Raw genomic sequence first — 27,159 nt, 5'->3', positions numbered from 1 at the left:
CAGGAAGCTGGACAGCTTCAGGCCCCTCAGAGGGCTTCTCTTCCTAATAGTATTCCCACCATGACAGACCTGCTCACCCAGTCAAAGAAGCAGCATTTAATTCTTAATTCTCTCCTATAATTAAGCAGTAGCACAATGCAGGGACTAAACTCAGTGCAGATTTGTAAACTGCCTTTCCTGCAAAGTGTCTGGGGGAGAAAAGCGAGTGGGATTATACAGAGCAAACATAACCACATTCACTTACCTCAGAGGACAACTGAGAGCAATGGCTAATAAAAGTTATTACAAATCACCACATACGCATAAAGTGCTTTATAATCAACACGAAGACTTTAATCCTATGTTGACTGTTTTTTTAAGGCTTGAAGCTTAAGTAAAAATTGGGCTGAAAAGAGTGAGAGAAACAAACTTCACATTCTGTCATTTTCAAGCAAATACCAAAAAAAAAAAAAGTAGAAGAAAACCCCAAGAAGTCCATTTTTAACTTACTGCTTATGTAACAAGAGACTGTGAACTGCACCAGAATTTAATTGAAGGAAAAGTAACTGTAGGGGAATTGCTTGGAGAGCTGCCAGAAGGGTTTTAACAGCTGGAAGTTGAAAAGTGATTAATTTTGACAGCAATAAAAGCCTCATGTTCATACATAATTATGCTTAGATTTGTGGGCTGCTGGAATTTTTTCTATACACTATTAACCTTTTGCTGTCCAAATTGGAATTCAGATACTTTAAGTGAGTGCCTATTTTTAAATTGAATAATAATTGGCTTTCCATGGCATTGACTCATCTCAAGACAAGGAAGACTCCAGAGGAGAGAGTGTGGTGAAACAAAAATAGGTATCCTCTTCTGAGTATTTTTAGAACCTAATGCAAATGAAGTCATTTCCTTTTATCCTATGCAGAATCACAATGATATCCAAAAATAAAAAGGGTTCAGGAAAAAAAGCATTCAGAGCAAATAAAAAAATGACGTTGAAGTGGTCATCCATTGTCAACCAAATAATTCAGCTAAATTCCCAACATTGGGAAATGGAGACAAATCTGTCTGCTGCTGCTGCTGCTGCTGCTAAGTCGCTTCAGTTCTGTCCGACTGTGCGACCCCGTAGACGGCAGCCCACCAGGCTCCCCTGTCCTTGGGATTCTCCAGGCAAGAACACTGGAGTGGGTTGCCATTTCCTTCTCCAATGCATGAAATGAACAAGTGAAAATGAAGTCGTTCAGTCGTGTCCGACTCTTAGCGACCCATGGACTGCAGCCTACCAGGCTCCTCCGTCCATGGGATTTTCCAGGCAAGAGTACCGGAGTGGGGTGCCATCACCTTCTCCCAAATCTGTGGACACTATAATGCTAGTTTCACAAATACTGTATTGGCAGAGAAAGCTATTGATTAACCTGAGTTCTAGGACAGGCAGTGTTGCTAATTAGCGATAAAAGCATGACAAGTCACCTCATCTTTCTGTGACTTCACTGTTCCTCACGTAAGAAGAGAGGGATGGAGCAGATAAGTGAGAAGATCTAAACTCTAATTATTCTACGTCATCTGCTCTAGGAGTAGCCACATCCTGAAATTTTTCTCTCTTATTCACTTTACTATCCTCATGCCAGCCAGTTTGACCAGATAGAAAGTTTAGTAATAGAAAATATTTTCAATTAATTGAAAATAATATTTAATGATAGTAATTCCAACAGTTTCCAAGACACAATTCTAAGAACTTTATATAATATCAATATTATATTTTAATCCTCACAAACCCTCTGTGAGATGGGTCCTATAGAGCTATTACTACTATCATCCCATTTTACAGACACTGAGACAATAAGAGGTTACATGAGTCCCCAGTCAGCAGTCACCTAGTAGGAAAGCAAAGAGGCTTTAATGGAGTCTTTAATGTCCTGTTGTCTCCAAGCAAATACTATTATTGTGAATACTACCCTTAATTTATGGCTTTAAAGGTGAAATGGAAAGATCTGTGAACCTAAACTCCAAAGAACTGAAATCAGTTTGAGTTCTTCCATTTTCTCGGTCAGTCCAATCACCTCGGACAATCCACTAACTTCTCCACTCCAACCTCCTTAATTGTAAAGCACAGCAGTTGTCTAAATGGGTGGTTCTCAAGGTGTGGTATCCAAACCAGAAGCATCATCCTCACCTGGGAACTTGTTAGCAACGCAAATTCTCAGGCCTCACCCCAGATGCTTGGAATCAGAAACTTTGAGCATTCATCTGCATTTTGGCAAACCCTCAAAGGGATCCTAAAGTTTGAAAATAGCTGGCCAAAGTGATCACCAAGTTGCTTTCTGATTCCCACATGCCACAATTCTATTTATAAACATCTGGTTTGGGGTCGTTGGATTTCAAACTGAGGTGATTGTACTAGATTTGAATTCTTCTTCCCTGATTCAGCAGACACTCTGGCCTCTGTTGCCAGAGGACAGGGCACTTTCGCTGGCTCTGAGCATGACTGTTTCCTTACTCATCACCGGGTCATTATGAAATTAGAAGGTAGAAAGGAGTTAGGAATCTAAATAGAAAGATGATACTGTTCTTTTTTTTTTTTTTTTTTTTTTACCTCCAGCCAAAGCCTAAAATGGAAACCCACAGTCAGAACCTCAGCATAATCTGAGTTCTTAATCCACCACCATGTCCCGCAGGGGAGGGTTCGGGGGGTGCATAACATGTCCTTGTTGCTGCCTGAGGCAAACGGCACGCAAGCTCTGAGGACCAGCCTGCAGGGTTTGGCCTGTGGTTGCTCCCACGTTCTCAACAGTGCCAAAATCCAGACCTACCTTCCTCCTGTGAGTCAAGAGGGAGGCAACCAACCCCAGAGAGACTGTTGGATTTACCTCTTAACTCGACGCCCGCTTGCCATGGGGTAACGTGGCAGATAAACACAACTACTCTGAGCCAGGAGCCTGGATGGCCCACAAGAGACAATTCCAAGTATCCTCAGGAGCCCAAATGTAAATAGGCCTTCACCTTATGGTCTTCAAAGAACCACATGCTCATCAGAAACAATGGAGGAAGACCTTTAAGTTTTTCGATCATACATCATATGAATGTCCAGTGCCACTTGCTTATTAAATCTGCTTATAAAAGCAGAACACTGGATGACGTCATGCCTGATAGACAAGACTGTGAACAGTAGGGGAGCAAAGACCGGTGTCTCTACTTCCTCTGTATTTTGCATGACACTTCCTTTACATAAATTGATGTTTGCTGACTCTTTTTTTTTTAAAGATACAACTAGAAGAAACAAAGGAGCAGAAATACAAACACTATCAACGTTACAAAACTTTCTGGAAAAAGTTATGAATTTAGGCAGGCATAATATATTGAGGGAAAAGGTAGCCACATAAAGCATTAGAAACTTCTTTGGAACTGTAGTTATGAAGTAGGCAGGCTCTACTCAGAGCCGATTAAGCCTAAGCTTTACAAGTGGGATAACTCTGTTCTTTTGTTTCATGAGAGTGGAAACTCCCAAACCTTTATTCTAGATCATCCTGAAGACAATTTTATATTTGAACATCGTAAATACAAGAAGGGCTGAAAAAATTTTACAAACTATTTCCTTATCCAAGTTTATTTAAAATGACGTATTAGCAGAAATTTTGCATTCTTTTATTAAAAAGTTTACATCCATACAAGTATGGACGTGAGAGTTCGACCATAAAGAAAGCTGAACACCAAAGAACTGATGCTTTTGAACTGTGGTGTTGGAGAAGACTCCTGAGAGTCCCTTGGACTGCAAGGAGGTCAAACCAGTCAATTGTAAAGGAAATCAGTCCTGAATATTCATTGGAAGGACTGATGCTAAAGATGAAGCTCCAAAACTTTGGCCACTTGATGTGAAGAACTGACTCATTAGAAAAGACCCTGATGCTGGGAAAGATTGAAGGCAAAAGGAGAAGGGCACAACAGAGGATGAGATGGTTGGATGGCATCACTGACTAGATGGACATGAGTTTGAGCAAGCTCCAGGAGTTGGTGATGGACAGGGAAGCCTGGTGTGCTGCAGTCCATGGGGTCACAAAGAGTCAGACAAGACTGAGCAACTGAACTGAACTGATTAAAAATCTAGACCCAGTTTTCCAGCTCTGGACACCTGTGTCCTGCTGTGGCCCCATAAAGAAGTGGTATGTCTTCTGAACTACACTGCACAATCTATGTAGTAGTGCCATCTTACAGATAAAGAAACTGAGGCACAGAGATTCCTAGTCCAGCCCAAGTTACAAAACGAGTAAATAGCAGAACTTAGATTCCAACCCAGGCAGTCTGGCTCCAGAGTTCATGCTTCTGGATGGTCAAGTCATTTTTGTTTTATTTACTCCATGTGTCATTTAGGAATACTTCTGGGGACATGACAGAAAGCCCAACTGACAGTGGCCTTTAAAAATGGGAATTTTCTCACTTGGCAATGAGTCTGGACATAAGCCATGACTAAGGAGTTCAGCTGCTCAGATATCCCCAAGGACATAGGGGCTCTCCATTTTGCCAACCCTTCACCCTAGCATCTTCATCCTGCTTCTCTAGTGGTCACTGCTCTTCCATGCTTCACCTCCCACAATACGGAGGCAGAATGGGTTGGAAAAAAAATTATGGAGAGATGTTGTCTTTTCTTTGGAAACTACGTTTATTTCAATAGTCACTCCTTATGTCTCACTAGCCAATGCAAGATCACGTGCCACCCTTCAACCAACCAGGGGCCAAGCAAAATGAGTCTGCCATGACTGGCTCTGATTAATCATGATTTATATTTGGGAACTGGAAAAGGAGCTAAATCATGGGTCTCTACCTAGCTCCCAAATTAACTGGACTCTTTTTATTGGCAAAGAAGAGTGAGCAGGATGGGGGACGAGCATTGGGTAACAGTGAACAGGGCCTGCCACGCTCCCCGACGCTGGCATCTATGCTGCTCCGCACTATTCAATACCTCACTTATTTGAACTGCAGTGGGAAGGCACTGTGCTGAGAAGTGCAAATAAAAATAAAAGATGTGATCTCTACATAGCAATCTGTCATTCAAAGGCTTCATTTAAGAGAACCAATCTCATAACCACTTTTAAACAAAGAGGTGAAAGAATTTAAACCACGTTGGTTGCATTGGCAAAAGCCTGTCCAAAGAACCCTGGAGGCCTTCCCTGGGCTCCAAGCACACAGCAGGGAGAAAAGAATAAGCCTCAAGATTCCGTTCCCTAGACTGTAAAATGACAGACAAGCTTGGGAGGGGAGTTTGGGAGAGACTGAATACACTTGTATGTATGGCTGAGTCCCTTCAGTGTCCGCCTGAAACCATCACAACATTGTTAATCGGCTCTACCCCAATACACAATTAAAAGTTAAAAAAAAGCACAACATGACAGACAGGGCAAGGCTTCAGTCTGTGCTTAAAAATAGAGTGTATGTTCAGGATGCTTGAGGCACCGGGCAACCATACGTAATTATAGAATCACCTGAGTCTCTCCAAGTCTCAGCTCCACTGGATGTAGATAGTATCTCGAAAGAGTAATGACTCAAACCTCACTGGCACCTGCCACCCCACCCCCGCCCCCAGCCCCTGAAAACGCCCTGCTCTGCGCTTCACGAGGTCCCACGGGGTTCTCATACATCCTCACAGACCAGGCCAATTCGTTTGGGACTGCCCCTCCTCAGATGCCAGAGAACCACACAGTGCCCTGGAGCAGACCAGAGGAAAGCAGTTCTCTCCTCTCCCCTCGGTCCTTGCCCTCCCGCCCGCAACTGTTAGAAGGTTCTGGAAGCAACCCTGCATGTCGTTTCCCTCTCGCTGGAACACACACATGTGTCCATAGGGCTGGGCTGGGCACAAATTCAAGTCCTAGTGATGTGATAAACTCACTATCTCTTCCCAAATATTACATCTTGTTATTGCCTCAGATCATCCTCTTTCTTCCCTTGGGACAACTGACTGATTATCTCCATTCTAGGAACTTGTTCTTAGGAAATAACCAGATGCAAGGCCAAGAATATGTGTAAGGAATCAATTATGGAGCTCTTCATTCTGGTTTTTAAAAACTCCTAAATTTTATCAGCTATATGTGTGTGTTTGTGTATGTGTGTGTGAACATGCTCAGTTGTGTCTGAGTCTGCAACCTCATGGACAGAAACCCCATGGACTATAGCCTGCCAGGCTCTTCTGTCCATGGAATTTTCCATGTAAAAATACTGGAGCGGGTTGCCATTTCTTTCTCCAGTGGATCTTCCTGACACAGTGAGTCTCTTGTACCTCATACATTAACAGGTGGATTCTTTACCACTGCGCCACCTGGGAACAACTTATCAGCTGTAGACTGGTTAAATTAATTATAGCACAGTTATTTTGAAGAAGATTATGCATCCACTTAAAATGAAACAGATCTACATTTATTAACATAGAACGATATTCATGATACATTGTCGAACTCGAGAAAAGCATAGTCTCATTTTTGTGAAAATTTAAACATATACTCGTGTGAACGTATGTGGATTGCTATGTGCATACACCCACACAGAGAAAATAGGGTTATCTTTGGAAGGCAAGATAAGGGTATTTTTACTTTTTTCTTTACATCTTTCTGGACAGCAAATGTTTTTACAAAAAGCATGAATTACTTTCCCAATCACCATCATAAAAAGATAAAGCCATAACCACTTTGAAAAATAATTCTTGTAATAAAATGGGCTTTAGTCACCAATGCATTCTTTGGAGTAAAAATATGGATCAGAATGAAGTCTTCATTTAGTGAGATTATTTAATAAAAGGAAGGCTCAATCATTTATTGGATATTCCTGGGTAATGTGGAAGAATACGACCCTTCATAGAATGACTAAAACCATACATCACCCTCAAAATATCATGATGCTGGCCAGCAGTGTCATACCCCCAACATTACCATTCCTGAAAGTCAGGAAAAAAAAATTATGATTTCTGAAAGGAAAATAAAAGTACGTAGACCAAAGCAAACACATAGGGCAGTGTATTTTGTGGTTGCCTCATTTTATTCTTACCTCAGTTTTTCTTTTCAATTGGTTGTTTATCTTTTTTCAATAGATTAGTAAAAGTTCAAAGTTTAACAGCACCTGGCATTTATGTTGCATATTTGTTCTCGATTTGTTTGCCTTTCAATCTTTTTTATGTGTGGGATTTGATACTATACGGAAGTTCTCGTTGTTTATGCAGTCAACTGTAACAATCCTTTCTTTTATGATTTTTGGCTTTGGCATCATGTTTAGAAATGCCTTTTCTACCCCCAAAGACATCAAAATTATTCACCCTATTTTGTTTAATCTATAAATGTTCCTCTTTTACAATTAAGTGTAAAACTAATCAGAATTTATTTTTGTGTGAGGCATGCAAAAGGCAGTGAAATAAACAGTTTGCCTCAATTGGTTGGTCATTTTCCCAATACCATTTATAAACTATCCAGCCTTTCCCCAATGACTAGAAATGAAATTTCCATCATATATCAAAACAGAACAAGTGCACAAGTATACACACATCCCTTAGGTCTGTTCTGGACTTCTATTCCCCTATCATTTGCCTGTTCCTGAACTAATACAAAACAATTACAATTATTATAGTTTTAAGCTGTATTTTATTTTCTGATAAGACAGAGTTTCCCTCATCACTGTACTTTTTCCAAAAACATATTAGCTATTCTGAAGTAATCATTCTTCTAAATAATTTAGATTTCATCAAATTCCGAATAACACTCCATGTATTTTTACTGGAATTACATTAAATTTATAGATGAATCTATAGCAAACATTTAATACTTTCATTGGGAAGACGTCTTTTCAATCTCCCTTTAAGATTTTGTAACTTTCTCTACATTGTTCCTGGATATTTCCTGGTAAGCTTGTGAAAAGCTGATTTTCTGTCTGTCCCCACAAGTGGCATCACGTGCACCGTGGTGGAATCTCCTTATCAGATTTACAGTTGTAGGACAGGTTTGCGTATCTCAGCTCCCAGGCAAATTTCCTCTTCCCACAGACTTTGCTTCCGTCTTCTTGGTGTGGCACCTCGCTCTGACCCCACTCTCTGGCTTCTGGTTTCAGAGAACCGGCTTAGTCACCCTGATTCCCAGCATGGCCTGCTCCCGGGGCTCTCATCTACTCCCCACACAAGGCTTACTTTATAGAGACCGAAACACACTCCATTATTTTTCTTTCGCTGCCCAACAGACAACCGCAGGCTCCGCAACATAAAACAACACACATTTGGCGTCTCAGTTTCCGTGGGTCGGGAGTCGGGGCCTGGCCCACCTGAGTCTCCTGCTCAAGGCTGCCATTACGCTGTCAGTGGCGTGCAGGGGTCCTCTTCCAGCCTCACGGGCTGCCCGCAGAATTCAGCTCCTTGCAGCTGTAGGGCTGAGGGCCCCACTTTCTTGCTGGCTGTCGCTGGGGTCCTTGCATGTGGTTCTCTCTTGAGCCTTCTCACAAATGACGGTCTTCACCTTCCAGGTCAGTGCAGAGTCTCTCCTTCTCTAACATAAGCCTGGGGTGACAGCATCCATCACCTTCAGTATTCCCTATTGGCTAGCAGCCAGCCACGGGTCCCTGCCCTCAAGAGGAGGGGATTATTCGAGGCGGTGAGTAATCTTCAGAGGTCACTTTCAGGTGCATCTTCCATATTCACAGGTCTTAGGCCATTTCCAGCACCCCCACAACTTCCCAGTCACTTCTCAGATTTGGAGTACTGACTGAAATAGAACAGGATGGACATGAGAAAAAGGGGGAAGAGGGACAGGTGGTATTGGGAGGAAGGAGAAAAGGAAGCAGAAATCCAGGCACTCTGCTTCCCTCACAGCACTACAAAGTCTCTGACATAGGCACTGGCTCTCCAAATCACAGAGGCACAGTAAGGGGATAACAGAGCTGTAAGCCACACTGGCTATTCTTAGTCCTCCCCATCTGCCTCATATTTATTGTCAGTTCCTTCATAATTCTGGAATTTTGTGCTTATTTTTCAGTGTTATTGTAAGTTTTGTCTTTTTTTTCCCCCCTAAGTCTTTGTATGTATGTTAGTAAGAGGTTAGGGAAAACTGCCAGGCTCGTGATGCTTTGAACCAGTCTCAACCAAGCCAGTCTCTAGCAAGCTTCCACTTCTGCCTGGTTTCTGGTTCTTTTGGATCTAGTTCAAGGATGAATGTACACAGACTAGCTCTCTGTGCCTCTGGATGCTGTGGATATCAGAAGCATATCTGCAATGCTGGCAGCCATTTCATTCTCACGATAACCTACTGAAGTAAATATTATTAAACCACTTTATGGAAGAGGAAGCAGAGGTTCTGTCTAGACAAATAACTTCCCCAATGTCACACAATCAGTAAATGACAGAGCTTAGATTCAAATCACCCTTTGCCCGACTCCAAAGCCCTTCTGTCATATCATGCTCTCAGGGTAGGGCAACACCTCCTGAAATAGTGAAAAGCATTTAGTAAAAATCAACACTTTTTCCTATTCTTAATTCAGTCTATAATCTCAGAACCCTAAAGTAGTAATCAACTACAGCTTTCTGCTGTTAGGAGTTTTTCATAGTGAAAATGGACAACATTCTCATATCTATGTAGACCTCATCACCTTTGTCCCACAAATTTTATACCTTAAACAAAGCAAGTAAAGTCAATGTTTGAGGGATTTGATAGTCATCCTGGGGCTTTCTATTCAGCCATCACTTGAACCCCTTGTCTCACACCTCCCTGAAATCAGCCACACTAAACAGGAACATCAGCAAGTCACAGGTGGACTCCCCACTTGGTTCCTTCAAGAAACTCTTTGGGAGGCAGTGCTTCCTGAGGGGAATAGACCTGGATAGTAGAGTCAGAGTGTCTGGGTCCAAACCCTGGGGCTGTGTGCCCACCAGCTGCCTTTGCAGGAAGGTCATGTGCAGGATGATGGGATTATAATAGACATTCACTAAATATAAGTTCTTTTTCTTTCTTTCTTTCTTTCTTTCTCTTTTAGTCCCTAAGTCATGTCCAAGTCTTTTGTGACCCCATGGACTATAACCAGCAAGCTCCTCTGTCCATGGGATTTCCCAGGCAAGAATACCATAGTGGGCTGCCATTTCCTTCTCCAGGGGATCTTCCCCATCCAGGGATCAAACGTTTGTCTCCTGCATTGGCAGGTGGATTCTTTACCACTGAGCCACCTGGGAAGCATTTTCTTTTTTTTTTCAATCGGGGCATAGTTGCTTTATAATGTTGTGTGAGTTTCTGCTATACAACAGAATGAGTCATCTCTTCACATACATATATCCCCCCTTCTGGGGTCTCCCTTCCACCCCCTCTCATCCCACCCATCTAGGTCATCACAGAACACCAAGCCGAGCTCCCTGTGTGCTACAGGAGGTTCCCGCTGGCTGGGGTTCACACATGGCAATGCACAGACACCAATAGCTAAGGTACCAACATTTACAAAGGTGTCTCAGAAAACAGGAGACCACACAGCGTACCCCCAGGTGCAGGCAGAGACTCCCCAAGTCCCCACAATGTATTTCTGCTGACCATAAGCCCATCCCCACTGACTGACTGAGCTATATGCCTGCCTGCTAACTAGGTACAAGTAATTGCTGAAACCAAGCCCAACACATTCCTAAGTGTTTATAGATCATCAAAGGTCAACTCCTCTGGCATACTAGCCTCATTAGGCTTAAGATTTAGGCCCACCTAGGGTCCATTCCTGCAGCAATCTGGGCAAGTCACAAAATCTGGCCAATTATTCATTGCCTTCTGTACAGTAGTTCTCATATGTGGTCCTGGCCAGCATCAGTATCATCTGGGAACGTCTTAGAATGCAAATTCTTGGGCTCCACCCCAGAAATGCTGAATCAGAAACTCTAAGGATGAAACCCAGCGATCTGTTTTAACAAGCCCTCCAGGCATGCTAATGTGAGAACCACTGCTCCAGCACCTTGGGTTGTGAGAATAAAATAAGATTATGCATCTGTTCCGCTGTGTACATTTCTTTTTTCTTTGCTTGGCTGCACAGTGCAGTATGCAGGATCTTAGTTCCCCGACCAGGGATCGAACCCCTGTCCCCTGCAGTGGAAGCCCAGAGTCTTATGTGCAGTGGGACCACTGGACTGCCAGGGAAGTCCCTACCACCTGCATTTCTGTAGCACGGATCACCCCATCAGTGACTGGTTATAGAGGAGGGATATCAGAAGAATGTGAAAACTGCATGTTATAATGCACATAATTACACTCTCATGTGTCACACTGCAGGGTTTCCAGATGGCGCTAGTGGTAAAGAACCCACCTGCCAATGCAGGAGACATGAAAGATGCAGGTTCAATCCCTGGGTAGGGAAGATCGCCTGGAGAAGGGAATTGCAACTCACTCCAGCATTCTTGCCTGGAAAATCTCACGGACAGAGAAGCCTGGCGGGCTACAGTCCATAGGGTTTCAAAGAGTTGGACACTGAAGTGACTTAGCATGCACGCACATGTCACATTGCACTGTGAAAACCGCATATTGTTTTCCACCATACCGTAGGTGAGTTTTCCTAAGCAAAAGGAGCTGAACAGCAGAAGTGGAACAATGATCTTCAATCAAAAGGGAAAATGTCAGGAACTTGGCTGCTACATCATTAGCAGGAACCTTTTGCTGTTTTCTAGGAAATATAAAACTCGCACCTGCTCCAGGGCTGCCTCCTCTGATAGCACATCCCAGCCTCTGAGCTTTCAGCTTCTGTGAGGTTGTCCTGCCTCCCACGTTCTTCTTAACAGTAGCTCCGCTCACCCAGAGTTCATTTCCTCTGCCCTACCGCTGCTCCTGGCAGTGCTGATCTAAGAAAAAATTACCAGCTTCTCATCTCCATTGTTTTGGGGGATTTTCATACCCCTGTGGCAGCTTCTAGCCTCCCAGCTGCTGCCAAGGTGGTCCAAGTGACCTCTCCAGGTAGTAATGATTGTTTGGGCTCACCAAAGTTGCACAGAATTTGAATGGTCTATCTTGGTGCTATATTTTCCATAAGTCCTATTATTTTTTTATGCAAAGTTTTGCAGACGGCAAAATTTTCTGAGAAGTATAATTTTGTGTTTCAAGCAGAAATGCTTGTATATGTAAAGTCCCTGGCACATAATACAGACTTAATAATTTTTATTATTCGTCCATGTCTACTGTAACTTTGTCCTTGAAATGCTAACCAAAAAAAAAAAAAAAAAACAACACAAGCCAAGAAAATCCCGTAGTGACAGCTCCAATGCAGAGCCAAGGAGCACCATGATAATTCGGATAATGAAAGGATGAGATTTTTTATCCTCTTTGGCCAATATTTTGAATGACATTCATTCGGAGCAATTCCTCCTGCTTTCTTTTCACTTTTCTTTTTCCAGTTGGAACAGCTCTTTCTAAGGCATGGGGATATTTTATCCACTTCTGTGAATTGAAATCCTTAATTCCACTGTCTCTTTCTGTGTGACTCCAGAAGATCAGGCACTTATTCTTAGAAAGAAACAACCAGGTGGAGAGTAATTATCCTGGCCTCATTCCTGATGTTTACAGAGTATGGCACTCAGACTTGAAATCTCCAGTCACCTTTGCCGGCAGGGACTAGTTCAGTCCCCTCACCTGACGAGAATGGGAACTGAGGTCTGGCTCAAGGTCTAAAAGCAGAACAGTCTGGCCAGGAGAGGCAGCCAGGTGTCCTGGCTCCTAATTCAGTGTTTTGTCTCTGAATGTTTACTCTCTAACCAGACCCTGCCTTATGAGGTCATTGCTAAATTGTTACCTTAAACATGAGGTCGATGGTCAAAACTGCTGATCCACAGGTCAAATTCAGCCCACAGACATGTTTTGTTTGCCCTTGCATTGTCATAAAGCTGGATGTTTCGCATTCAGAATGTCTGGCAACTCCGAGCTAATAGCCCCACACGGCAACAATCAACTGGAGCTGATGAGCATCTTTCCCTTTCAGCCAGGATGGGCTCGCTCAACCTTGCCACAGTCCCTAGCACTGCCTGTTGTTGTACACTTACACAAACCTACCCTCACACCTGCACACACATTCTGTATTCGCCTACTAGAGCTGCCATAAAAACATGCCACAGGCTGGGCACCAATTATTTTTTTTTTATTACACCAATTATTTTTTTTCACAATCCCAGAGAAGTCCAAGATTAAGGTGTCAGCAGGGTTGGTTTCTTCCAAGGCCTCTTTCTTTGGCTTAGAGGGGGCTGTCTTCTCCCTGTGTCTTGACATGGTTATCCCTCTATATTTGTCTGTGTCCAAATTCCCTCTTCTTATAAGGACACAAGTCTTATAGAATTAGATCCCTCACTAATGCCCTCATATTAACTCAATTTCTTCTTTCAAGACTATTTCCAAAAACAGTCACATTTTGAGGCTTTGGGGTTTAGCAATTCAACATAGAAATTGGGGGAGGGGGCCACAGGACCTAATCCAACCCATAACATATTCCTTCCTCCTTCCATATTACCTGCTTAACCCCAAAGGCATATGAATCTGCAGTTCTGACAAGCAAGGGCATACTTTCATTTATTTAACTTTCACCGCTTTGTGTCTATTTCATAGACAGCCCCTATATGAAGCACCTTAATTATGAAGTGCATAAAGCACACTTCAAAGAGATGTCAAATTTTAAAGACAGGAAGACTCTCAAAAGACCATCTCCTGCAGGGGTTTTCAAACTAAGTGAAGTCACTCAGTCATGTCCAACTCTTTGTGACCCCATGGACTGTAGCCTACCAGGTTCCTCCATCTATGGGATTTTCCAGGCAAGAGTACTGGAGTGGGTTGCCATTTCCTTCTCCAGAGGATCTTCCTGACCCAGGGATTGAACCTGGGTCTCCCACATTGTAGGCAGACACTTTATCATCTGAGCCACTAGGGAAATCCATTCCCCTTTTTCAAACTAAGTCACAAAACAAAAGTGAAAAAGAAATGGATACATAAAATAGCTAAGCTTCATTCCTATTCTCCAAAATCGCTCCTAAGAACGCTCCAAAAGATACTGGGCCTCCAAACATGAAACATGATTTCAAAACCACCAATGTAATCCAAATCATTCAGTTTTTGTATGAGAAACCTGAGCTCATCCACATGCCCAAGGCCACCAAGCGCAGAGCAGTATCAGATCCCATATCTCCTTCCCACGTAGGTTCCAAAGAAGTCATGGTGTCAGTGGACACAAACAGGACAGTTTGAATGACGTCATCAGAACAGGGAAGTCCTGATATTGTATTGGTGGGAAGGGCAGCCTGGAGCCTAGATCTAAGGAGCCAGCAGACCCAGATGCTAACTGTGCTTTGCCAGTACTGGCTGGGCAACCCTGAGGACAGAGGGCTTGAACCCTCTGTTCCTCTCCACGCACAGCCCAGGAAGACTAGACTTCACGGGCTCTTTGTGCAGTTGTTCAGTCGCTAAGTCAGGTCTGACGCTCATGCTCATGAATTGCAGCATGCCAGGCTTCCCTGTCCTTCACTATCTCCCTGAATGTGCTCAAACTCATGTCCTTTGAGTCAGTGATGCCCATGGGATCTAAGGTCCCTTCTAGTGGCAAAATGCTAAGGATTCCAGACTGTTACACTTAGAATAATTCTGCTCATCTTTACTTTTGCTCTGTTGGTACAAAGCGTCATGATAACTTCTTGCCCCACAAGCTTGCACTCCAGTAAAGGTAAGGCTCACGCTTTTCACACCCAAAGAACTCTCCACCCTGGAGAAGGGATCCTCAGACCTCGTCTGCTGATCGCCAGGGTGACCACCAGGGTGGAGTGAATCCATATCACCTGCCTTCACTAATCAAGGCCTTTTAAGACTTGCATGTCCTCCAAGACAAATGGGGACTAGACATGATGTTTGCAGGGGTTGTTTTCTAGGAACTTAGAGTCGGGTGTGTCTCATTCAAGCTAAAGCCTGTTAAGACTGGATAGGACCACCCACCCTCCAACTGGGCATGTGCAAATGTCCTCTCCATGACCTTTTGAATGTGCATAGGCCCGTGGCCTAGTTACACCTTCACAGAAGGACAATTATCACACTTTTCCCATCACTTTCCCCATGGCCCCACCTTCTTCCAATCACCACTCCCCATCCTCCTCACGCCTCTGACCATCTTGCTGCTTTATTGATCATTCCATAAATACCTCCAGCTCCTGGCGTTGGAGGGGAGGTGCATTTCAGGTTTGTTCTCCTTGCCTCGCTCAGTTGTGCTGGGAATAAGCACACTCTTTGCTGCAAATCTTAGTGTTTTTGATGCACACCAGGCAAAACCTGGTTTGGTAACAAAGACATCATCTAGAGTCCAGCTTGCTCTCATAGAAAAGGAAAATCAAAAATGGAAAATGTATTCCACAGACGAAGCTGTACTATCTGACCTTCTCTTTTCTCAGTAACATGAACTAGGAACTTTGCCCCGCAAGAAAATTGGAAGAAAGGAGGGTGGAATTTCTTCTCCAACTAACATTCCAGTGATAATCTTATTTCATGAGTTTACCCACTGTGAACCATGCTAATTCCCCCAAGTAATTAGTATATTATTTCAAGCCAAAACAGCTCCGAACATCCAAACTTCAGTTACCACCAACACCCAAGTTCTCTTCTTCCTCTTTTCCAACATTTCCAGCCTCCATGCAGGTACCTATAGCAGGAGAACTAAATTCTGGCCAGTGGAATATGAGCCAGGTGACCTCTGTCTCTTCCAGGGCCTGGCCCATAAGAGCTTCTCACATGTGGTCCTTGCTCTCTCTTCTGCCAGTGGAATGGAAAACCGGGAGGGCAAGGCCTAGGGCCCTGGATGACTTCATGGAGAAGAGACATACCCCCACTCATATCCCCCCTGGGGTGGGTTAGAGGCAAGAAGTAACTCTTCATTCTGCTTGGTCACCAGGATTTTGGAGTTACCTGTTTCAGTAGCTAGCACTATTTAATACATGCATCCTGTGAAGTACAAGGCAAATCTACTCCTTTTCACTTGCCAGACCTTGAAATATTTAAGGTTAGTGCTCATCTAAAGGTGACAGAGTAACAATCTCTCTTCTCCTTTAGTATCTCCTTCCTTTTGATTTTTTCTGATTCATATGATTCCCCATTATGCTATCCTGAACACATTGCCTCAGGACAGAGTTGGCAGGGAAGAACTCCCTGATCGTCTTTTTCTGGCTGAAGTTTCCCCAAACCAAAGCTTTTGGTAGGTCGGAAAGGAGTCCTAACACAATTAGAATAGTTAGGAGAAATATCATCAGTGACAGAAAAATGATGGAACCAGAGTTTCTCCACCCTTAAGATGGAAAAACTTTCCACGAGCCCACAACCAGAACTTTCAACCAGAGTTCCACGGCAGATTTAAGCATTAATGTCCTAAGAGATCCACTGCATCTAAAGCAGTAACATTTCTCCTACACATCTGCAGTGATACTAGTTATTTATCATCCTTGGGGGAATTTTAAAAACTGTTTCTGAGGACTGTGGTTTAGATAAGGAGCTCATACTTAGAAAAGCTACTTGGAGGGAAGAAGAGGAAGGGAGAGAGTGCAGGGATTGAAGGATCATACAGAGCAGAGGGGAAAGTGCCAGGGGGCCGGCAGAGTACCAGATCCACGCGGCAGAAGAGCCTGCCTTTGCTGAGCGGTAAAAACAGCAAGGTCCTTAGGAGGAGGAGTGGTGTGGCAGATCGCAGGCAGCGTCACAGAGATCCTGGCCCTCAGGGGCTCCAAGGCAATGGGAGTGCACTGATTTGAAGTAGGAAGGCTGGCTGAGGGTGAGCCCTCCCAGACTATAACCTGCAAGGCCAGTTATTAAGGAGTCTACTGGGCAATGAACACCTCCATGAATACCTTTGAAGATTCACAATTCAAGAACTTGCTAAAATTCCCACATCTTCTCATTCATCAGATCAGATATTCAGAAGGCCTAAGATGATGAAGCCAGGTACTATTCAGTGAAGGCTTCCTACTGCAAAGTCTTGAGATAAACTGCCTCTTCCTCATGCTGTTTTTTTGTTGCTATTGCTGTTTTGGGGGGCTTTCCCCCCTCTGTTGACAAAGAGCTTCTCCAAGACATTAGCAAAGCCCATCTTCAAATGCAAAAGCAGTCTTCAGCCCTCCCAGAAGACCTCGCCAGACCCCCAGTGCACTTCTGACAGGATGTGGTTGTTCCCTCATTTTATGTTTTCCACAGGAATCTCCTTCCTTAATGTAATCAGAATCCAGAACTATACCCAAACAGCAATTCTGTAATAAAAGTCAAGTCTTCCTCTAGAAACTCCTGAGGAGGAACAGAGAACTGTGCACAGGGCTGGCAAACACATTGCCGAGAGTTAATATTTAGTGGCAAGATTTTTTAAATGAAGTTAAAAAAAAAAAAGAAGTTTTTCAGCCAAAGTAGGTATTAACTAAAGTGCTAAATGTGGGAATCACAGTTATCTTTAATGAAGTGTGCACAGCACACATGAAATATATAATTATCTCCCTGAGTTTGCTCAAACTCATGTACATGTATAACTCGAGCAAGATTCCTGTGTTGTCTGTAGCCTGGGGCTCTGCATTTTAATTGGGATGTGGGAAAATGGGAGAGTACAGCTCAACCTAAGTTATTTAAAGCCTTGAGAGAAGATTAAAGGAGTTGCGATGGTTTTGTTCTACCGCTGAGAAAGCTATGGGAGAGCTACGTAGCTGTTTTCAAATGCCATAAAGTTTAGTCCCAGGACACAGTTCTTCAATTCAGCCCTGGGTCCTTCCCACCTCGGAGCTCTTGAACTCATTCCAGCTGAGAAGTGCTATCCTGAGTGGAAAGTTGAGCCCTACGTGTTCCCATTTCCCTGGAAGCTTCCTCCTAAGAGCTCATGTTGCTCCCACATCACTGTCTCCCCACCCCGTCCATTCCATTAGCATCACACTGATTCCCTGAACTCCTACCCACCCAGTTCCAGGCCCATGCCCATCTAATGTCCCACTAACCTGCTCTTCATCACCCCGGCCCCACACCCGCTTTGGCCACCTGATGCGAAGAGTTGACTCATTGGAAAAGGCCCTGATGCTGGGAAAGAATGAAGGAGGGAGGAGAAGGGGATGACAGGAGATAGATGAGGTTGGATGGCATTACCGACTTGATGGACCTGAGTTTGCGTAAACTCCGGGAGTTGGTGATGGACAGGGAAGCCTGGCGTGCTGTGGTCCATGGGGTCACAGAGGGTCAGACAATACTGAGCAACTGAACTGAACTAGCTTCTTACTTGTGGCTTTGCCACAGCAGCCTCCCTGCCTTCTGGCATTCCCCCATCCCCACCATGTGGTCATTTTCATTCAGCCCCAGAGCTCCCACCCCAAATCAGAAATGTAATGGTATCACTCCCCCACATAAACATCTGCAGTGGACTTTCTGCAGGTTGAGAGTTTTTCAGAAAAATATTTTTAAAATATCTGCCTTGTCTCCTTTTAGCATCCAAATCTTCACATTGTTCTCAAGCCCCTTTACATCCTGACTTAGGGCCACCTCCCCCTCACCAGCCCCACTGGATACTCTGCTCCAGGCTCATTGCATTTACGTGCTCAGTCCTGTTCAACAGACCCCATGGACTGTAGCCTGCCAGGAGCCTCGGTCCATGGAATTCTCCAGAAAAAAATACCACAGTGGGTGGTCATTCCTTTCTCCAGGGGGTCTTCCCAACCCAGGGGCCAAACCTGGATCTCCCGCTTTGCAGTTAGATTCTTGACCATCTGATCCATCAGGAAAGCCCACTCTAGGCTTATCAGCCCCTCACAATTCCTTGAACATCCTCCCACGTCCTTGCCTTTCTGTTTCTAATCTCTATGCTGGAATATCATTCCTGTCTCCTCAGAGTGATAGAATCTGAATCATTTTTCACAGCGAGGGTCAAAAATCATCTTCCTTCTTAGGCCTTCCTGAACCTGATAGCGCTCTGTCCTCAAACAGCACTTGTCGCGTTAAGATTGTGTGCTCAGTCGTTCAGTCGGGTCTGACTCTTTGCGACCCCGTGGACTGTAGCCCAGTAGGCTCCTCTGTCCATGGGATTCTCCAGGCAAGAATCCTGGAGTGAGTTGCCACGCCCTCCTCCAGGGGATCTTCCCACCCAGGGATCGAACCCACATCTCCTCAGTTCCTGCAATGCAAGAGCGTTCTTTACCAATGAGCCACCCGGGACGACCCACATGATGATTACTTGCGTACATTTTTGTCTTACTAGACTGTCAACTTCTTAAAAATAGGAACCATATCTTATTTATTTAGGTTTTCCCCTAATATACTGTGCACAATATCTGATTATATAGTAAATGTTTAACAACTGTTGAGGGAAAGACTAAGCTCCCAGTTCAAAGAGTCTACAGTTTACCTCACACATCCAGTCTGGCTGGGACCTGGGAGTGTTCAGCTTGGAGTAACAGGCAGGATTCCAGGAACGGGTTAATAGGAAGTAAGCTACAATTGCCCATAACAGCTCCCACTGGGCAGAGTTTACATCCCAGTGTCTGGATCAAAGCAGGCAGTTCCTGCTCTGCCTCTTCCTAAGTGTCATAACTGGAGCAAAAGTCCTTCATCAGCCAGTCTGGCCACACCACCGACACGTGGGTTGGAAAGCAGGGGCTGCCTGGTTCTTTCCAGGTTTCCATGGATACCGAGCCACCACAGATCCCCTGGGATTCGTCTGCGAGGGCAGCTGCCTCTGCCGGGCCACAAATACACAGAGAACAGGCAGGAGAGTCGGAAGGGAAAGGAGGAGGGCAAAAAAATGGGAGGGCAGAAAGAATTAAGACAGAGTGTATGGGCTAAGGTGCAGAGGGAGGAGGGTTGGTGTTTGTTCCTATAGAAGAGAAAAAATATTTTAAAATCAAGCATATTTTTTTAAGTTCCTTTTGCTAAATATTAAAGGTGAAAATCGCCAGTGGAAGACTGCTTTCCTTTCTGCAGCCAGGACAGAGCTCCTGGATATATTTTGATCAGAAACCTCTAGGTACATACTTCACAAACATAATTAGCCAGGCAAGCATTCTGACATGTGCTTATTTAACTAAAAGCAAATTAGGCAGCCAATCTGTAAAAGTGCAATATAGTGTCTTTTTCTCCCTTTTGATCATTTTGTTGATGGCATACGTACATTTATGCAGGCAATAACAGTAATTTATATAGTTTTGGCTCTTTATAAAGGAATGTTGCCCAGAGCTTCACAAAACCCCACTGAGATAGGCAAGCTGGATATATGTAACTATAATATCTTGTTTCCTGATGAAGTATCAGAGAGTCCACTAAGACCCAGCTGCTCTGTGGAGGGAGAGTCAGACTCCCACTCAGAACTCTAGCTTCTAAGACTGGTGTGCCCATTCCTACATCCTCCCCCTCCTGCGTGGCCAGGCTGCCCACTGAGCCCCAGGCCATTTCTCAACTGGATCACAAAAGATAACAAAAGAGGGAATGGATGGTCTGGGTTGGGATGGGCACATTGACAAAATTTTTATAGTTTCCTGGGCTTCTAAAACTCCACATTAAATACATGCATGTCCAATCATCCAACCACTGGCTTACACCTTTTAACGTATTTTCTCTGAATTTACAAAGTTGGCTCTCCTGCCAAATAGCACATTGCATTGAATGTGGTTCATTGAGTGGATCAGTCTCCAAAATCAAGGTCATGGCTTCTGTCCCCATGGAGGTCTGTAAGTTTAGCTCTGTGTGGCAACCCATTGTCATGAGCCACAGGAAACCCCTGGATGCAAACGCTATCTCCCTTTTAACCAATTTTATTCGTTTCTCAAATATCTGTGTTTGTGCGTGCAGAGATGATCGTGCATTACATTTGTACAACATGACAGTTTCAGAAGAACTTCACTGTTTCACACACCCAGCTCCATACTCCCCATCACCAACATCGCCCTCCTGGCCACGAGGCTGACAGGGCAGATAACACTAACTTTACAGACTAAGATGTGGAACTTGAAGAGGTTAAGTAATACGTCCATTTAACACAATAGGAATGTGGTGAATCAGGAACTACTAAATGCTAAACTTCTAATCCTAAATTCAGAACTCTTGCCAGGAGGCTTGTTGATTTCTTTGCCCTCTCACACCCAACATGAAAACCCTGATAAGATGGGGCAATCCTTCACCATTGATGAACATAACTCAGAGCACAGGCTGGACTGTTGGTGAGGAGGAGGGTCCACCTCCTGGGTGGAAAGCGGGGCCTTCCTTGTCTGCAGTCACATAGCACCCTGGACTCCGAGACTGAACCAACCACTCTGCTGTGACTGTACATCCACTAATCTGTGCCTCTGATGAGGGAGTAAAAGCTCTTAAACCTACATCCATGGATAATTAATGAATCCCCTGCCATTGAACTTTTTGGCTAAGATAGAAGGGCCATACTTTTCATCAGATTCTCAAAGAGTGTGCGTGCATGTGTGCTAAGTTACTTCAGTCATGTCTGACTCTTTGTGACCCTGTGGACGGTAGCCTGCCAGGCTGCTCTGTCCATGGGATTCTCCAGGCAAGAATACCAGAATGGATTTCCATGCCCTCCTCCAGGGGATCTTCCCAACCCAGGATTGAACCCCCATCATTTTTGTCTCCTGCATTGGTAGGTGGGTTCTTTACCACTAGCGCCACCTGGGAAGCCCCCAAAAGAGTATGTGAAAGTCATTCAGTCGTGTCCGACTCTTTGCAACCCCATGGACTGTCCATGAAATTCTCTAGGCCAGAATACTGGAGTGGGTAGCCTTTCCCTTCTCCAGGGGATCTTTCCAACCCAGGGATCAAACCCAGGTCTCCCACATTGCAGGCGGATTCTTTACCAGCTGAGCCACAAGGGAAGCCAAGGAGTATCAGTTCAGTTCAGTCGCTCAGTCGTGTCTGACTCTTTGCGACCCATGAATCACAGCATGCCAGGCCTCCCTGTTCATCATCAACTCCCGGAGTTTACTCAAACTCATGTCCATCGAGTCAGTTATGCCATCCAGTCATCTCATCCTCTGTCATCCCCTTCTCCTCCTGCCCCCAATCCCTCCCAGCATCAGGGTCTTTTCCAATGAGTCAACTCTTCGCATCAAGTGCCCAAAGTATTGGAGTTTCAGCTTCAGCATCAGTCCTTCCAATGAACACCCAGGACTGATCTCCTTTAGGATGGACTGGTTGAATCTCCTTGCAGTCCAAGGGACTCTCAAGAGTCTTCTCCAACACCACAGTTCAAAAGCATCAATTTTTTGGTGCTCAGCTTTCTTCACAGTCCAACTCTCACATCCATACATGACCACTGGAAAAACCATAGCTTTGACTAGACGGACCTTTGTTGGCAAAGTAGTGTCTCTGCTTTTTAATATGCTGTCTAGGTTGGTCATAACTTTCCTTCCAAGGAGTATAAGAAAGGTTAAAAACCACCGCTCTGCTCTGTCAGTACACCAAGCTTGGTAGGTTTCTCCAATGCCTACCACAGTGCGTTGTATATAAACAGTGCTGGCTGGAGGCATGCATGCATGCCTGGCTCTGTTTCTCTGTCAAGTCCTAATCCCACAATTGACTGAACTACTGTGAAAACTGAATGATGCACTAGACAGAATCCAAGTGATGAAACAGAATCTTAGGCCAAAATATTTGAAACTGAAAAATACTATCTCTCAAGGCTATAGATGTGATGTGACAATGTATACAACATTGCTCTTCCCGTCTTCCTGTCCGTTTACGACCCCCAGAAAGAAGAGGACCCAGTATCACCAAACTCAGCAAAGCATGTAGAGAAATGACGTGGCACATGAGCTTAGTCCTGACTTGCTATTACATGTTACATTTTATAGCTACTTCCCCATCAGAATTGTAAATCTACACACACAAAAAATCATTAATTTTAAATGGAGCAAATCAGAAAATCACAGCTCAGTGAAAAAAGGGCTTTTTTCTTGACAAACACTGAATAAGTTGTACATGCACTTTGTGGTTTGAGAGACTGTGCAAATGGCGGGGTGATTTGAGACCTCAGTCCCTCCTGAGGGCTGGACTGATCTCAAGAAGATAATTCAAAGTCAATGGTACCTGGCAAATGAAATCAAACACGCATCTTCTACTCTCTGGGTTTGGTAGATAAAAGATAATAAACCTGTCATAAACCAAGACAAAGGGCCACCAGGGAGTGACCGAGCCTTCTCAGGTTGAAATGTTGGCAGAATGAGCAGTGTAGATAGCGGACTGGTAAACACGCCAACCCTCCCACTAATCTCCACTGAACAGCCTGAAGGAACACTGGCCAGCCCCTTCAGCATGCTGGCAAGAGCCAAGCCCCGCCAGCCTGAAAGAGAGCAGAGAATGGGAGAAATGTGCTGGAGAACAGAGCTCCTCTGTCCTGCCAGCCTCCCCACATCTTCGTGGCCACCATCTATCACTGGATATTTTCATGCTGCTCTCAATAAGCTGTACACAAAAACTACCTGGAGGCGGGCTCTGACTCTGGCATTAAATACCAGTGGGTATAAAGTGTCCCGCCAAGGACACACTTTTACAGCCCTGCATTCCTCCGCCAGCGATCTGTGTTCTCTTCCTGGTGAGATCAGAAAGAGGCGGCAGGGTACAATGGGTGGATTGAAGAGCAAGTCAAAAGTCCTAAGGTCTGGTATCTGTTTTGCAACTGCTGGACAAAAGACATCCTAGGATTCAGGAGGTCAATTCAGCTTATTTCCTATACCATTTTGATAAGAAGAAGGAGGAGAACTCTTTGTAGTTTATTACCTCATTTCTACATTATCTTATTTATCTTCACAGCACTGCAAAGTAAGCAGGCCTGGTAGCATGGTTCTGAGTGTGCAGATAAGAAATGGAAGATCGGAGACTCTGAGGAGCTTGCCTGGGTTCACACAGCAGTTTCAAAAGCTAGATCCCAAGTTTTCTGACTCCAAGTTCAGGATTCTCTGCAACATAGTCTTTTCCTAGCAGATTGGAAGAGCTCTGCTCCCGCTTTTGACAGCTGCTCAAATAACCCTTATACTTGCAAGTCATCTTATAGAGAAACTCTTTTATAAAGGGGACTTTTTAGCAATTTGATAGATGAACCCTTTGAGTGAACCCAAAAGGTACTCGTTTGGCACTCTATGAGTACCTCTCCATAATGGTCTAAAGTAAGCTTTATTTTTAGCCATTTAATTATAAAATATAGCCACATTTGTCAATGTGGCTTTATGCCTTTAGTACAATTATCCAACCTAGCCTTTGAAAATTTTTTTAAATATTTGAAAGGTATTACTTAAGGAAAACTTGCATTATTCATTCAGTTCAAGAAATATTTATTGAACATCTATTAAGCACTATCCACGGTGTTAAGATAAAAGTAGTCAAGACAAGGTCCCTTCTGTAGAGCTTTAAACAGAGAGGAAGTCAAATGAGAATAGGAACAAGCATATGTTCCTTGAAGAAATACACTGGGACAAGGACAGAGGGGTCTGAAAAGAGAAAAGGCACCATAATTCCATGTCAGTGGTGAGAGAACAGGAGGAATAACATCAATGCCGATTACTTAGGAGTAGGATATTACAGAATTTTTCTGGCCACGACTATCTCTAGGGCCGCTTTGAGACACTGGCCAGCACTAAAATAAAGCATACCATGACTTCTCTCATGCTTTACTTTATCCACACTGTCCCCTCAACCAGAATAGCTTCTCTTGAATTTGATTCCCAAATCCTCTTTTTCATCCTTCAAGTTTCAGCTTTAACATTGCTTTTGTCGGGAAGTTTTCTTTGATCTTTCCGAAACAAAAAGATTCTAAACCCAAGATTCAAATTCTATTACATTTCCCTTGATCTTTCAGCCCCTCAGTTATATTCAGTCATTAATAGATCTCAGTGTCCATTCCTTAACATTACAAGGATGTCACGCTGTAAACTACTTGAGTGTTACTGGAAAAGCCTAAAGGGGGAAGATTATGGTCAGTTCTAAATTCTTTCAAGGCTTGTGATATTATAGTATCTTGGTCTTTAGTCAAACCAGAGGAATAAGAGTCAAAGCTCCTTCTCTCAGTTCCGTTGGATCCCAGTCAGGATATCTAAGGTAGCCTGAAGGGTAACCACCATCTGAATTCTTGGCCAACTGGTGGCAAATTGGGGTGAAAAATGTGTCAATGTTGCATTGCAGAAGACTTCAATTTTTTCACTCTAAATTTATATACTGGTTCTATTGGCCATCATGAAATCTTTACAAATGGGACCAAAGGAATTTTCTTCAGAGATACTTTGGGGACTAAAGAGAGAAACAGTGTTCATATTTTACAAACTCTCTGGATGTCCTCATGATAATTTACAGATGTTTAATCCTCAATTAAGAAACTAAACATAATGTGGACTGTACAAGTGGCAATTTCCTATAATTTGAGGAAAATATTTGATAGTTCAGTCACCACTAGGAATGGCTGGCAACGGCTCTGCTCTGTTGAACATCTTTATCAGCTTTTCGTAAGGACCAGTTCATCCAGGGAAGAACATTAGTTTGGGTTGTTTTTTTTAATAAAATTAATCAAGAAACTGTAATTTGAATTTTCCTCTGGACATGCAGGTATTATCACAAGAAAAGTAATAGGAAATCAAGGGACCTGTATTCATATTTGTATCCATTCCATTGAACCATTTCCTGGCTTTTCATTATTTTGTATTATTGCCTTGTTCCTCTTTGTTTTGAAAAGAAACTTCATCAGTTTTCCTATGGCATGCCATTTTATCTCCTTATTCTGCTTGCAATAAGATATCAGCCTCATGTTGGCACAGCAACTTATAACAATGATTCTTTGTTCCAAAAAACTTGCATGAATAGTACATTATTCAAATAGAGAAGGAAGTATGGTTTCATTTGTTATTTGCTTAGTGAATACTGTCATGAGAGCAGGTGCTTTACAAAAGACAAAGTGAAGCAATAATACAGAGCACTTGGAACTTGCATTTGACATGAGGATCTCTGAGTATTTACCAAACGGTGATTCATAAACCAACTCACTTCAGGTAGGATGCAAATATGGCTTTAAATTTATAGTCAGCTTTATGGAAGCTTCATGTCACCAAGTGCTGTATAGATGACTTCGTTGGATCTTCGAGGGCTTCTGAGGAAATGTGAACCCCAAATGGGGGTGGGTTTAGGAAAGATGATAGGTGAGTTTTGAAGAAAAACAGCCAAAAAAGGTAATAGAAGAGAAACTGGGAAACTGAAAACTAAAGAAACGAATTTCATAGACAACTGACAGTTAACTCCAGATTCTAAATCAAATGCGCACTTTACAGCTGTCAGAGTAAATGTTTTACTTGTCTCAAACGGGCTCTTATCTCTGTCTAACACAATCGTGACATCTGAGCTGTTTTTCCCTCATAGGAGAAAATTCCGCTAAATTTTTTAAAGATCTTAATAGCCTAGATAGCATTTTTATATTCACAAAGTTGAAATCTGCTTCATTCTAAATATAATCACACATAATTTGCCACACACCATCTTGATGTGAAAGTTGAAATCATGAAAAGCTCATTAACTCAGATCCCACTAAATTCTGAACCTGTGGGAACATAAGCAGAAATCAGTAGGAGATGAGGCTTGTGCGGTTTGTCATGGCCCGAAGGGGCGGTTATGTCTGCGAGGGGCAGGGACCAAAGGCCACGGGCTGCAGCCCTTCAGGGGACCCCAGCACTGCGTCGCACAAGTGCCTCTGCAGGCCTTCATGGACAGAGTTCTCACACCTCTTTTCTCGGGGAGATTTTGCTGAGCCCTATGCTCAGAAATGAAATGGGAGGTGGAGAGTCTACAGGCAAATGTTCCAACCAATATTTCAGCACCAGGTGTCAGAGACCAAGCCTGCACAGGGGGAATTCAGCTTCAGCCTGAGACCCACTGCCTTCCACTGCTCAGCTCCGAGCTCTCCCAGTCTAGGCTGGTGGCTGGCTGCCCAGGGTATCCAACCTGGTGAAACACCAGGCACCATTCCACTCCCAGGGAGAACAGAGAAGCTCAGGGGGGTGGAGGCGGGTGGAGGCGGGGTAGTTGTTATTCTAAGAGAGGAAGGAGCATGAAATAGGACTGAGTAAAGTAACAGAGCCCCTGCGTTCACAGAGGGTGGTGGGAGGCAACGTGGGCTCCAACGTTCTGGTTGCTACACCAGCCCTGGCCCAATCCTTAGGCCACATGATCAGGGCCCAGGTGAGAGAGAGACAGACCATGACCAGATTCTAAATCAGCT

This window comes from Dama dama, chromosome 25, assembly GCF_033118175.1.
Source record: "Dama dama isolate Ldn47 chromosome 25, ASM3311817v1, whole genome shotgun sequence".
NCBI classification, from domain to species: Eukaryota; Metazoa; Chordata; class Mammalia; order Artiodactyla; family Cervidae; genus Dama; species Dama dama.
This window is presented reverse-complemented; position numbering follows the sequence as displayed.